We start from the raw sequence: 13370 nt of genomic DNA on the forward strand, positions 1-13370 counted from the left end.
ATAGACCCATGGCTGGCCCGAGGATTCAAACCAAGGACTTTCTTGCTGTGCATTAGTAAAGTTTACTTTTGTAGTTCTGCATCAAAAACTACAAATAACAGTGAAGCACAGAGGGTAGAATAAGCACAAATACTGCCCATGAGAAGGGACGTCCCCCAAGTTTAAGGCACACATGGGAACAACACACATAATCTGCACATTTCCTCGGGGTTAAACAAGAATGCTTTCCCTGTGGAAGACCAGCGCTAGTACAAGATGTTCTGTGTTCGTCTTACGTAGCTTTGTGTTTCAAAATGTGTGCATATTCACAGGTGCGTCTCTGATTGTTTGAGACAGCGTAAAACCAGAAAAAGACATCTTCCAGTGAGGAAAAAATCTCATGAGGTTAATGTCAGATGAGCTTTCTGTCATAGACTGAATATATTTTGGGAAATGAACCCCTGCACAGAGAGAACAGCGGGGAAAGAAATGTACTCTGCACAAAGTGACAGTTTGGGACATATATTAGCAGACCGTGGTGTGCATATGTCTCTCCACATATAAATGTGTCTGTGGAGGTATTATGGTCAAGGGCTGCAGCTGCAGCCCTTTTTTGCCCAGGATGAAATTCTATCATGTGGCCTGCCAACTCTACTCAAAGGTAACATGTAATCTTTTTTTTCTTTCTTTTTTTTACACTTTCTGCAAGCAATAGTCAGTGTTCTTGTCTTTTGATCTTGGGTAAAGTTTTTTCCAATCCAGTCCATTAGATGGCTTTGGAAAATGTGAATGAAGACATAAATTTCTGACTTTTGACTGCAATTTAACAGGTTTTAGAGCTTTTACTACTGATAAAAATCTCCCCCATGGCCATTCACAGTACAAAGTATTTAAATGATAAATTTCTTTAATTTTTACACACATGGTACAGTTTAAGATCAAAGAGTCCTACTGACAAGTTTCTTTTGTTTATTAGAGCACCCTTTTTTTTATCATGTAGAAAAACTAAGATTTACTGTTGACTTTGTGCTTTTTGTCTTATATTAAGATATTTCATTGATTAAATGTGTAGTTAAACCTTCTTACACTGACAGAAATTTGAGTTTTACCAGTCCAGCCTACATAAGATCAAAGTCAACAATAAGTAATATGCAAGTAATCCACGTAGTTCAAGAATTCAAGTTTGAGGCTCCGTTTAAGGCAGTTTTTCCTGGGAGAGTAATATCCAAGCACATGACTTCTGGGGCAGCCAATCAGACCAAAGGCTAGAAGATGAAGTCAGTGAAGCTAATACTGCTGGTTTCAGATAGAGGATGACCTGGGGGCTGCACCAAAGCCAAGTATAAGATAAATACAGATGCATTTGTACTGTGAATCATGCAAAGCTACTGGGGTATAGTTCAAAATGATGAATATAGAGTATGTAATGTACACAAGAGGTTAACTTTAACATGTATGTGTGTTCAAAACACTGAGGGGTAAAATAATGGGAAAGGAATTGTCCTAGAAAGCTCCTTCTGCTCATTGGCTGGATTTCAGTGGGAGAAATCGTTCATTACTCCTCCAAGCCATCCTCAGCTTCATGATCATTAATATTAACGATCATGAAATGAATGATGCTGACGTAAGTAATGCTATTATTGTTATTAAACATGGAGTAAACTGAGTCTGAAGAAGTCAGATGGGTGAATATTGAATCTTTTCTCCAAAGGGAAATCAACTTTCTGGGATTTGCTTTTCTGGATTATTGAGGATTCATCAGGACATGTTGGAATGATGTACCATAAGGGACAACTGAACTAAAGTGCAATTAGTTGCACACAGCAGAGAGCCACTAAGTGTTACTTGGACCCACAGTCCCATCGACATGTTATTAGGTACAACAGAAGCACTGACATTTTTTTTTTCTGTTAATAAGATACAGTGACAACTGCTAGTCATACAAATATTTCTCTGTTTCTCTCATTTTTTGACATTAGATTCACTATGAGTAAAAGTAGAGGAGGCTGTTATCATTGTGCAAGACTGGTTATAGCAAAAAACAATCATAAACAAACAACATAAAAGGGAAAATGTACATATGTGATAACAGTAAGTCAGACACTTACTGTTAAGACACTAGGCCCAGGATCCTCCAACAACCACTAGGCCCAGGCTCTTGCAGCAGCCACTAGGCCCAGGACCCTCCTGCAGCCACCAGGCCCAGGATCCTCCAACAACCACTAGGCCCAGGCTCTTCCAGCAGCCACTAGGCCCAGGACCCTCCTGCAGCCACTAGGCCCAGGATCCTCCAGCAGCCACTAGGCCCAGGCTCTTCCAGCAGCCACTAGGCCCAGGATCCTCCAACAACCACTGGGCCCAGGCTCCTCTAGCAAGGCACTAACAAGTAAATCGACAGTGACTTCAATGGGCCATCACAAGGTAACACCAATCTCACCCTTTTCAAAATGCCGCCTAAAAAAGCAAACCCAGGAGTTGAAGAGGAGTTGGAGGAGATTAGGAAAACGCTTAATTTCATGTCTGAGCAAAGTGGCTAAACAACAAGGTATGTTACATGACCTAATGGATGAAATAAAACAACTAAAAAACTTGATAAAGGAGAAGGACAAGAAAATAGACGACTTGGAACGGCGAATCGAGGACCTTGAACAATACACAAGAATGGATGATTTAGTCATAAATCAACACCGAACCTACGCCAGAGTAACAGCTGGCGGAGGTAAAGACGGTGAAGATGCCCCGGTAGAGGAGCTGCAAACACTTGAACAGCAAGTGATAAAATTCCTTCAAACGAAGAATGTAAGTATTCAGAGCCATCATATCGCAGCATGCCACACGCTCCGATATTGAAGAGGAAAACTTTGATTATGAAAAGGACTGTCAAGGAGGTTATTTTGTCACACACGCTGAGAAAACAAACTTCAAAATGTTTAACTATGCAGAGCACAACATGCATGACCCTGAAAGTAACATTGACCCAGATACCCACTTCTACAATAACAACAATAATACTTGTGAGTACTATACAGACGACCAATTCAATATGAATATTAAAATGGCAAATGCATTGTCGGTCATACATTTCAATAGTAGAAGCCCGTATAAATTTTTTTTCTAAAATTACAGAATGTTTAAGTAAGTTAAAAAAGTTTAATATAATTGCAATATCAGAAACATGGCTCGATAATGAGAAAGTTAGTGAAATGGGACTGGAAGGATACGAATTATTTACAATGAACAGGGTGAATAAAAAAAGGAGGCGGCGCTGCTTTATATGTAGATAAAGTTTTGAAATGTAGTCTGATTGAATGTATGTCAAGCACCATAGATAACGTATTGGAATGTGTCACTATTGAAATCCATGTTGAAAAAGCTAACAATATAATTATAAGTTGCATCTATAGGACACCAGGATCATGCCTTGAGACATTCAATGAAAAACTTGCTGCTATGTTTAGCAACCTAAATGATAAAAAAGTGCAAATAATTTGTGGTGATTTTAATATAGATTTGCTAAACCCAAATGGACATCAGAAAACAACAGATTTCATCAATACAATGTATAGTAACTCCCCTTTCCCTGTAATTATAAAACCAAGTAGAATAACAATTGATGCAGCTACATTGATAGATAATATATTCACAAATAAAATTGACTATGAAATAGTAGGTGGACTTCTTATAACTGATATAAGCGATCATCTTCCTGTTTTTGCAATTTTTCAAAATTATTTTGGGATTAAAACTAAACAAAAGAAGCAAACATTTGATATGATACAACATAGAACAACAAGAGCCATTGCTGCCCTCCAGGTGGACTTAAAGGAACACAATTGGAATGAGGTTTTTGCAAATGAAGATTCAAATAGTGCGTATGATGCATTCTTATCAACTGTAATTTCACTATATGAAAAACATTGTCCTTTAATGAAAATCACTAGAAAGCATCACAGATCAATAATTTAATTTAGCAAAAGAAATTCCAGAGTCAAGAAATAATAAATAAATAAATAAACGTATTACTCAGAATGTGTCCTGTAACTCATAGAGAAATAATTAACATTTTGAAAACATTTAAAAATAAAAAGTCCACTGACTGTTTTGGTATTGACATGATATTAGTTAAAAGTATTATAGAATATATAGTGCAACCTTTCGCATACATTTGTAACCTGTCCTTTCGAACTGGTGTGTTTCCCTCACAAATGAAAATAGCAAAAGTTATTCCAATCCATAAAAACGGAGAGAGATGTCAGTTTACCAATTATAGGCCAATATCACTACTCCCACAAAATTTTAGAAAAGTTATTTGTTAATAGACTTGATAAATATATTGAGAAGCATAATCTCCTAAGTGATAACCAATATGGTTTTAGAGTGAAAAGGTCCACTTCGATGGCAGTGATGGAACTTGTAGAAGGGATATCTAATGCAATAGACAATAAGGAATATACTGTTGGTGTTTTTATAGACTTAAAAAAGGCGTTTGATACAACTGATCATTCTATATTAATGAATAAACTAGAGAGATATGGCATAAGAGGGATAGCATGCAAGTGGATGAAAGGTTACCTGGATGACAGATGTCAATATATCGAAATCAACAATGTAAAATCTAAGCAGTTGAAGGTAACTTGTGGTGTTCCTCAGGGCTCTGTGCTGGGCCCTAAATTATTCATATTATATATAAATGACATATCTAGTGTTTCCAAACTCTTAAAATGTGTATTGTTTGCTGATGATACCACTCTGTATTGCTCAGGTAAAAACCTAGAACAGCTTCTGACTACAGAGGAAAAGGACTTAAATATATTAAAAAACTGGTTTGATATAAATAAGTTATCATGAAATATAAAGAAAACAAAATTGATTATTTTTGGCACTAGACAAATGAAAAATGTATCTAAAATCAGGGTTAATGGAATTGAAATTGAAAGAGTACAAAAATAAATTTCTTGGAGTGATAATTGATGATAATCTGAGTTTGAAGTCTCATATAAACCATGTGAAAACAAAAATGTCAAAAACCATTGCTATTCTCTATAAAACAAAGCATGTCCTGAACAAGAAATACTTATACACACTTTATTGCACTCTGTTGCTTCCATATATGACTTATTGTCTAGAGATATGGGGTAATGCATATAAAACGAACACTCTTCCTATTTTCAAGTTACAAAAAAGAGTTATAAGAATTATAAGTCAATCAAATTGTATAGAACCAAGTAACATTTTGTTTATTTATCTGAATAACCTGAAATTTTGTGATTTAGTTGAATATAAAATGGCACAGATAATGTATAAAGCACAAAATAACTTGCTTTGCCTCAGTACTCAGAAGCTGTTTTAAGTTAGGGAGAGTCAATATGACTTAAGGAGAACAGATTTCTTTAAAAAAAAACCAAGATATAAAGCAGAGATGTGTTTCTATTAGAGGAGTTAACCTGTGGAATAGTTATGACAGTGATTTAAAAAGGTGTAGTTCATTTTACTTGTTTAAAAACAGGTTTAAAAATAGAGTATTAGAAAATATATAAATCAAGAATGAAAAGAGCAAAAATAATAATACTGAAACTCTTGTTTTGCTTTGATGTAGTTACTTATCTAAGGTGGAAAGTTTTTTTGTTTTGTTTTTGTTTTTGTTTTGTTTTTGTTTGTTTGTTTGTTTGTCTTTGCTTTGTTTTATTCTTTGCTTCGAGCCCTGTGTACAGGAGCTGCATGCAAAAATATCTTTTGTTAAAAGGGTTGGCGTAATAAGCAAATGCTTCAGCCAATACCTTTTGGCTCATATACTGGCTCAGAGAAATCCTTGTAGTTCTATGATATTAAAGAGAGGTATTGGAGATTCACTGAAATTATGAAATATGGTTTCTCATCCAATTAAATGGTTTATGCTCATTGAGGTCTCAAATTACTGATGACTGCAACAGTTAAAATGGGGAAGGTTAATATGTGAAACCTTGGGATACAAGTATAAAAACCACTATAATACCTACATATTCATCTATGTTTTTCCACCCACAATAAAGATGAATTACAAGTTAAAAAAAATTTATGAAATAATTTTATTCATATATGTCACTGAAAAACATCAATGCGGGTACTTGCCTGTATCTTGTGATATTAAATTTATGCAGTTTTCTTATGGATGAGATCTGAGGCATCAGGGTTAACGATGCCTGCTAAAAAATATTTCTGTACGGGGCTAAAATTATCAATTGAGAATGGAAAGTGAGTGGGGAAAAAATCTTTTAAATTGGAGGGTGTCTATCTTTTTAAGTACAGTCATTGATGAAGGAGGATGTCTTTAATTACTTCAATTTGAGCTGAATCAATCTCTCAGAGTCAATGTATGACTTTTCTCACTTGAGGCTGATGTAATGAGGGTCAGGCCCTTTCCTTCTCAGGTCTATGAGAAGGAAAGCTGGTGTCAGGGCAAGTGCGCTCCACACTGGAATATTCATACAGTGTAGAGCGACACGTGTTACGTAATAACGCAACAGACATGTGACAGGGTTGATTAGAGTGTGTGGTGCTGATGTAGGCAGCAGGGATGACTTGTGATGAAGGACAAAGGCTGAGGCAGACAGGAGCATGGCGGGTCACTGATGATGTAAGCGTAGTTGTAACTGTATTTAACACAAGTGTTATCTTAGCTGAGGAGGAGAGGACAGGGAATGCTGATAGAGAATTAATCACCGGCTATTTTTGTAATCAGATTTCTGTTGTCAAATAATCTGCACTTTATGTAGCTCAGCTCTATCACTATACTGTTTGCCCTTTTTAAATAAGAAATCAATTATGTCAGGTTCTTTGATCAATTTTTATTTAAAGAAATGTGTCATCTTGTGCTGTGTGAGGTTGTGAGGGATTTTATTTGTATATGTGATTTTTTTTTTTTTTTACATTTATAACCAAATCCCTCCCAAGCTAACAAACCCAATCCTTTTCCAGATATTGATTAAACTCTTAAAACTCATGTCTTCGTGTCAAGAGCTTAGACGTAAATTAAACTCTACACAGATCTATAAATATGCTGATTTGTCCCCACCTCCTGTGAGCTATTTGCATGTAGCCTGGCCTGAGTCCCTCTGAGGGGCTCACTCAGGGGATGAAGTGAGACACGAGTGTGTTTTGATTGCAAGACTTTTGCTTCTTGGTGGCTTTGGTTCACCTCTGCGAGCTGGTTTCTTTGTTCTTTTTAGATTGCTTCTTTTGTTTTATCTTCATGTCACTGTGCTCATCTTTATTCCAGCAGAAGATTATTTGAGTGTCTCGTTTTCATTTTCTGAGTTTTTGTTCAGACTTTCTATACTTGTCTTTGCAGTTTTATTCCTGCTTTTTTCCATAATTTTTTTTTGTGACCTTATCAAGTCTAGTTTCTCAGTAGATTTTTCCAGGGATTCTTTTTATTTCTCATGTTCTTTGTATCAACATCCCGTCTGTCTTGTTCTGTTTATTTATTTATTATTTTAGCTTGGTTCCTTTTTATTTCCATGTCTCGTGCTTTGTTGTCAGGAGTTTGTATTTAGGTTAGGATTAGTATCCTTTGGTTATTTCCTGTTTTACTTTGAAGTTTTGTTTCCCGTTCCCAGCTTACAGTTTCTTCTTCTTCTTCTTCTTCTTCTTCTTCTTCTTCTTCTTCTTCTTCTTCTTCTTCTACTACTAAATTTATTTACAAATCACCCATCAGTGTGTATAACTAGTCCTAACACTCCTTGCTCAGTGTTGCTATTATGTACAATGGATATCTGTGTGTTTTTTTGATTATTTTCATGTTGGTTTAAGATAAAATATCTCCCTCTGCTGTTACTAAGACTTCTGCTGGCATGCCTATTTCACGTTTTGCAGAGGCAAAGTGTGAAAGTTGAAGAACATTTACTATCAGGTGAAGAACATTTACTATCTTGCCACAATACAAAGTTCTACTTCAGGCTCCATCCTGCAGGAAAAAGTGGCATCGTTACAGAAATGGGACTTTCTAAGGAGCACAAGAAAGAGTTTTGACCAAATCTGATTAAGAACCTACACCCTGTTGGGGATCAATAAATTATTATGCAGGTGGTTTTAATCTTGTGGTTTATTGCTATATACTGCCTGCCAATAGAGGTCATTCTTGGTAAATAAAGTATACTTGCAGTATTTCTGTGTTTGGAATCCTAATTTGGGGTCAGTAAATTGCCCAATTAAGGAGAAAAATGTTGGAGAAAACAATCAATTTCAGAATTAATTGTTTATAATCTAACAAAAAGCAAAACCGAAATAACACACTTCGTTCATAGCGAGATTACCTTTGACCCATATGTCATGGTGGTACAGCCCAATCAGAACAAACTTTCCAAATGTCCAGAGGTCACAGATGAAAACCAGTGAACCAAAGTCTCCTGACCAAAATATTCACATTAATGTGCAATGTGACATTCCTTCATCCTGCAGAGCCGAACAGGTGTGTCTCAGTCACTGGGGTGTGAAGGCTAATAAACAGATTCTTCTCTAATTGAAGGGGTATTTGGAATAATTACAAAATGACAGCAGGGGCAGTGGCAGAGTCACGGAGGCAGAGCAAATGATGGGAAAATGAGAGACTCTAATTGAACATCACTGGGAAGCTGAAGGCCATGTTAAACCCTTAAGTGTAATGGGATGGAGGCAGCTGAAGGGAGCCACTCCCAGGTTGCTTTAAGGCTGGGATGAAGGTGGGGGTTGAACACTCGGGGCGGGATGGCTGCTGTCTCCCTTGCATTGCCCTAATGATGTCCTCGTATCATGGCATTATGTAACGTGTTCTCCAGTAAAGTTTAGTCAGCCGAGTTGTGTGTGTCCAGGACTTGTGCATGTAGATGTACACTGGCAACACAGCTGGAGTTAACTGCTCATCGAAATATGACATCAATTAGCTCAGGCCACTGAAAGCACAGATAACAAATACAACCTGGCAATAAATAAGTAAATAAATAAAGATTTTTAACAGAAAACAAAAATAGTAAAGCTCTTCTATTATTGTCAGTACTGTTTACTTCAAGGATCGGCCAGTAGAGGGTGACTCCTCTGGTGTTAAAGAAAGAGTAGATTGACATCTTTGCAGTAGCCCGCAGTATGAAATTTTTGCGACTGCTGAAAAAAAAAACACAAAACGAAACAAAACATTTTCTGCCATTCTTAAGTCATAAATCAGGTTTTTATTTACTTATGAGCTATTGCTTCTTAAATTTACACAGCCTCCTGCAGCTTGTTGCACACCTTCCTGACTGAAGAATTATAAAGTATCATTATGTATAGTTATGTTTTTCTCTAAGTTTTTTTCTAATTTTTTATAACCATTACTTTAGTATAAGTAGCAATAAAACACCTCATCTTACTAACATGAAACTGTAGATTATCAAAAACAAAAGTAATTACTCTGCATAGAAATGTTCCCTATTGGTATGATATAGATCAACATTATAATTGCAGATTTAAAGAAGTAAAAACATTTTTAAAATAAATCACAGCTGAATTTAAAGTCTTTGAGCCTTGTGATATGGGTAATTGTCAATATCTACAGGAGAACTGATATGGATTCCAATGTAAACACAGTGAAGCAGACTTAATTCTACTTCCAGAGACCGTAGCCAGATGCGGCCACAAGATGGCAGTGATTTAAAGAATGGATGCCAACAAGAAACTCTGTGCGTTCCATCTGAAATTGGAAATCAGAAGCTGTGTCCCAATTCCGAGGCTGCATTTGAAGGCCGATTACGTCACAGTCAGGCTGTCCAAATTCGAAGGCTGCTCTAAATGTAGCCAACAAATGTGTCCTTCATTTCCCCGGATTTGAAGGATGGGTCGGGTGTATCCTTCGTGGGCAAACCTATCCCAGAATTCAAAGCGTAGCTCAGCCAATTCCAGTTTCTAACAATGGCGTCAGCTACTTAGTTTTAATATTGTCTTTCTGCATCAAAAACTAAACTTTTAAGATATTTTCAGGCGAGAATGTAGCTGTGTAAACCTCAAACATCTGCTCAATTTATCAAGACATCACATATTTGCAAAAGTGCTCAGACGTTTTCAGAGAAGTCTGTTACCCACCAACTCGATAGCTTACTGGGAGGTCAAGGCTCACTAGAGCCGGAGAGGACAGCGAACTCCCGGCACATCGTTTTCAGACCCCCACCCTGCGGTCTTTCGCTACTCAGATTAAACATGATATGTAAGTCACTCAGATAACTTAAAAATGTTATTGTTTGACTTTTTTCAGTGTTTTATTTGTTCTTGAGTAAATTGGTTTGGCTGAGATTATAGTTTCCACAAAGCTGAATAAACGTCAAACAGAAAATTGATTAAACAGAAGTGTGAGATGGTAGAGAATTTACTCCAGTCTCCTGTTATATTTTATGGAGCAAGGAGCAGAAGGCTGAGTTTATTAAACTCCACCGAGACAGTTGGTGACGCAAATCTGTGGGCTAGACCGTCCCATTTCACAGCCTCGCACTTCCGGCCTTCTCAGTCTTCGGAGGACCCGACCCTAATAGACTGCGAAGGCCTGGTCCTTTGAAGGATGTAGCCTAGGAATTAGGACACAGCTAGAATTTCACATTCCTAGTTGCCTTCACAATCCAAGATGGCAGTAGTGCACTCCAACCTTTTGTACCCCACCTTTTAATCTGTGCAGCCATTGTTGTGCAACTGGAGTCCTGTGCGACAAGAGAATGCGAAAGTCTACAAGTCAATCGTGCGCTCAGTGGCGCTGCACGGGTCAGAGTGCTGGCCAGCGATGAGCAAGCACGAGCAAGTTCTTCACACCATGGAGATGAAGATGCTGAGGTGGCCCCTGGGTCTCACACGACTCGACCGAGTGATGAATGAAGATGTCAGGAAACTTTATGAACCGCTAGGAAAGAAGAAGTCATTGTTGTGTATTTGTGACTCATTAAATAAACCATACACAGAGAAATGACCAGTCACTGTCTGTGAATGGGATGCAGTGATGCTTTGAAGCACAAAAAAACAACAAGAAAACCCCAAGCATTACGCTGTATTACCAGTGATATAATGGCTCTATCTTGCTAAGGAGCAAAAATCCTGTCAAAGTCAAGATGAGGTTTGCCAACTTTTTTAGAAGGTCATGGCACTTCTTCCTGTTCAGATGGAGTCACGCACAGCTGCCTGCTTACCTACCTACATCTATTGTTTCTCCTACTTAACTTTGAGTGAGTGCTCTAAGATCATCAGAGTGCCTGTGCACATCACAGAGGACACATTTCAGAGAGGATCTCCTCTAACTGAAGACCTGTTTGAGTGAGAGGGGATGACTCACAGGTAAATCAGTTTAAAGATGCACAGCAAATATGGTGTGACTCATTATATCTGGTGTTTTCCCCTCTGTCTCCTTGACTTACTAAGTTGTGCAATTAGTAAATAGCATTTTGCAGTATAACATCATTCACTGTGCGCAGTCGGGAGATTCCGTTTAAAGCTGAGTCATTAAAAAGTGTTTACAATTTAGACATTGGTATTAAAGACCCAGAGCCTAGAATAAATAAAACAGCTGTGAATCCATGTCTAATGACCTTTAAATCTGTTTTTCTTGGTTGATATTTGCCATTAGGAGCTAAAGCAGTGTGGTTTTTAACATTTCTGAAAATCCATGATGTTCAAAGTACATCAAAGCTCTGACTTCTGTGTGGAGCCTCTTCAAGATCACAGTAATGAGGGTTCAGTTTCGATGCCCTGCTTAAACTGCCGCAGGTCAAATCCTAACACGGGAAAACTTTTTATGACGGGCCCATAGCTGCAGGAAGTGCTCAGACTCATGAAGATGTATTGGTGATTAAACAGCGGAGGGCGAAAAAAACCCTGATCAGCCTGCAGCAGGTCTGCAGGACTTTGCAGCTGAGGCCAGTTCTCAGCTTAAACATAATAAAATACAAAATAAAGAACACCAACCAAACAAGCCTCACATTAAAACTGTTAGTGTTCTTAATGAATTGTCAAATCTGATTACGTCCATAATTTATTTCTTTAGAAAACCCTCAAACCTAGTAGGTTTTATTTTAACTCTATTGTTAGATGTTCATGTTTCTAATATTTTAAAGCATTAAATTAATGTATAGCTAAAATCAGTTTAGTAGTAGAGGGAAAGAAAAAAGTTCATATTATATGTCAGTGTGATATTTAATAGTACAAGACTATAGCATCTGTGTGTTTTTATAGAATATTTTATTATTTAACCCTGAAATAGATAAGTGGAAGAAAAAGGATGCATTTAGCAAAAGTTATTATGTAGACCCAAAATGCCGGACACCCTAGAGGCACATCGACAAAGCATAAATAAAAGAGGAAAAGGGCATTAGATAGAGAGCAACAAATCTCCAAAAGACAATGAATTGCACAGAAGACCTTGGTAAGAGCATAAGGTAAAATGCACAGGAGGGTGAAAAGAAGTTTGTGTATGGTGTTTGTTTATTTGCTCATTTGCAGAAATTCTAAAAAGGTTTAAAAACAATGTGAAAAGACAATCGGACAAAGAGAAAGGCAGTGGGTACAGTTAAAGTGTCAGTTGTGCTTATGAAGATTCCTGAGTGATAACACCAAGAAGTATCTGCATGGCAGCCATAATAAACTATTCAAATTCTCTCCGCTCTTGGAAAATCTTACCTGCAAACCATCATCTGTAGCAACAAGCCAGCATTTAAGGGCGAACCCAAGCCTACTCCTTGCCAGATTTTCTGCTACCTTATCCTGGTGAGTCAGGGCCCAAGCACTGTTAGACCTGTCTAAATTTCTCCTCGTGTTAACGTAGTCTCTCTCCTTGTTTCCCCAGTATCCACACCCTGGTTCAGCATTGGACCCCCACCCCCCGAACACACACACACCACCACCACCTTTTATTGCGTTTACATTATTTTAATTATCTTGCATTCTTTATCGAACAGGTGTCTCCATAGTGTAGTGGTTAACAGATTTACTTGGTCACAAATATCCTCTGGTGTTGTATCAGGATGAAGAATAGTTGAAAGTAGACGACTGGTCTTTTTTGTCCATGTTCTAAATACTGACTATAATAGGCTACATTAATATAAAATATAATCCTTTCAACTATTCGTTTCCCAAACCCATCAGTTTGTAACATTTATTTGCAATTAAAGATTTTGAGAGGGATAGAAACCTTGTTACAAGATTTTACATTGTGTTAATCATTCTTCTTGTGTACACATGATTAAAATATTATAATACAATAATATAAAGCATTGCTATTCACAAAAAAATATATATATTTACTTATTCTGTTAAAGTGCAGGTACTTTTAATCAGGTAATGAGTCTCTACCTTTCAAAGAGCATTATTTAAAATAAAAAGTCACAGGTTTGATCAAAGTGTCATGGATTAATTGATGTATTGATCGGCTGAGG

This window comes from Astatotilapia calliptera, chromosome 15, assembly GCF_900246225.1.
Source record: "Astatotilapia calliptera chromosome 15, fAstCal1.2, whole genome shotgun sequence".
NCBI classification, from domain to species: domain Eukaryota; kingdom Metazoa; phylum Chordata; class Actinopteri; order Cichliformes; family Cichlidae; genus Astatotilapia; species Astatotilapia calliptera.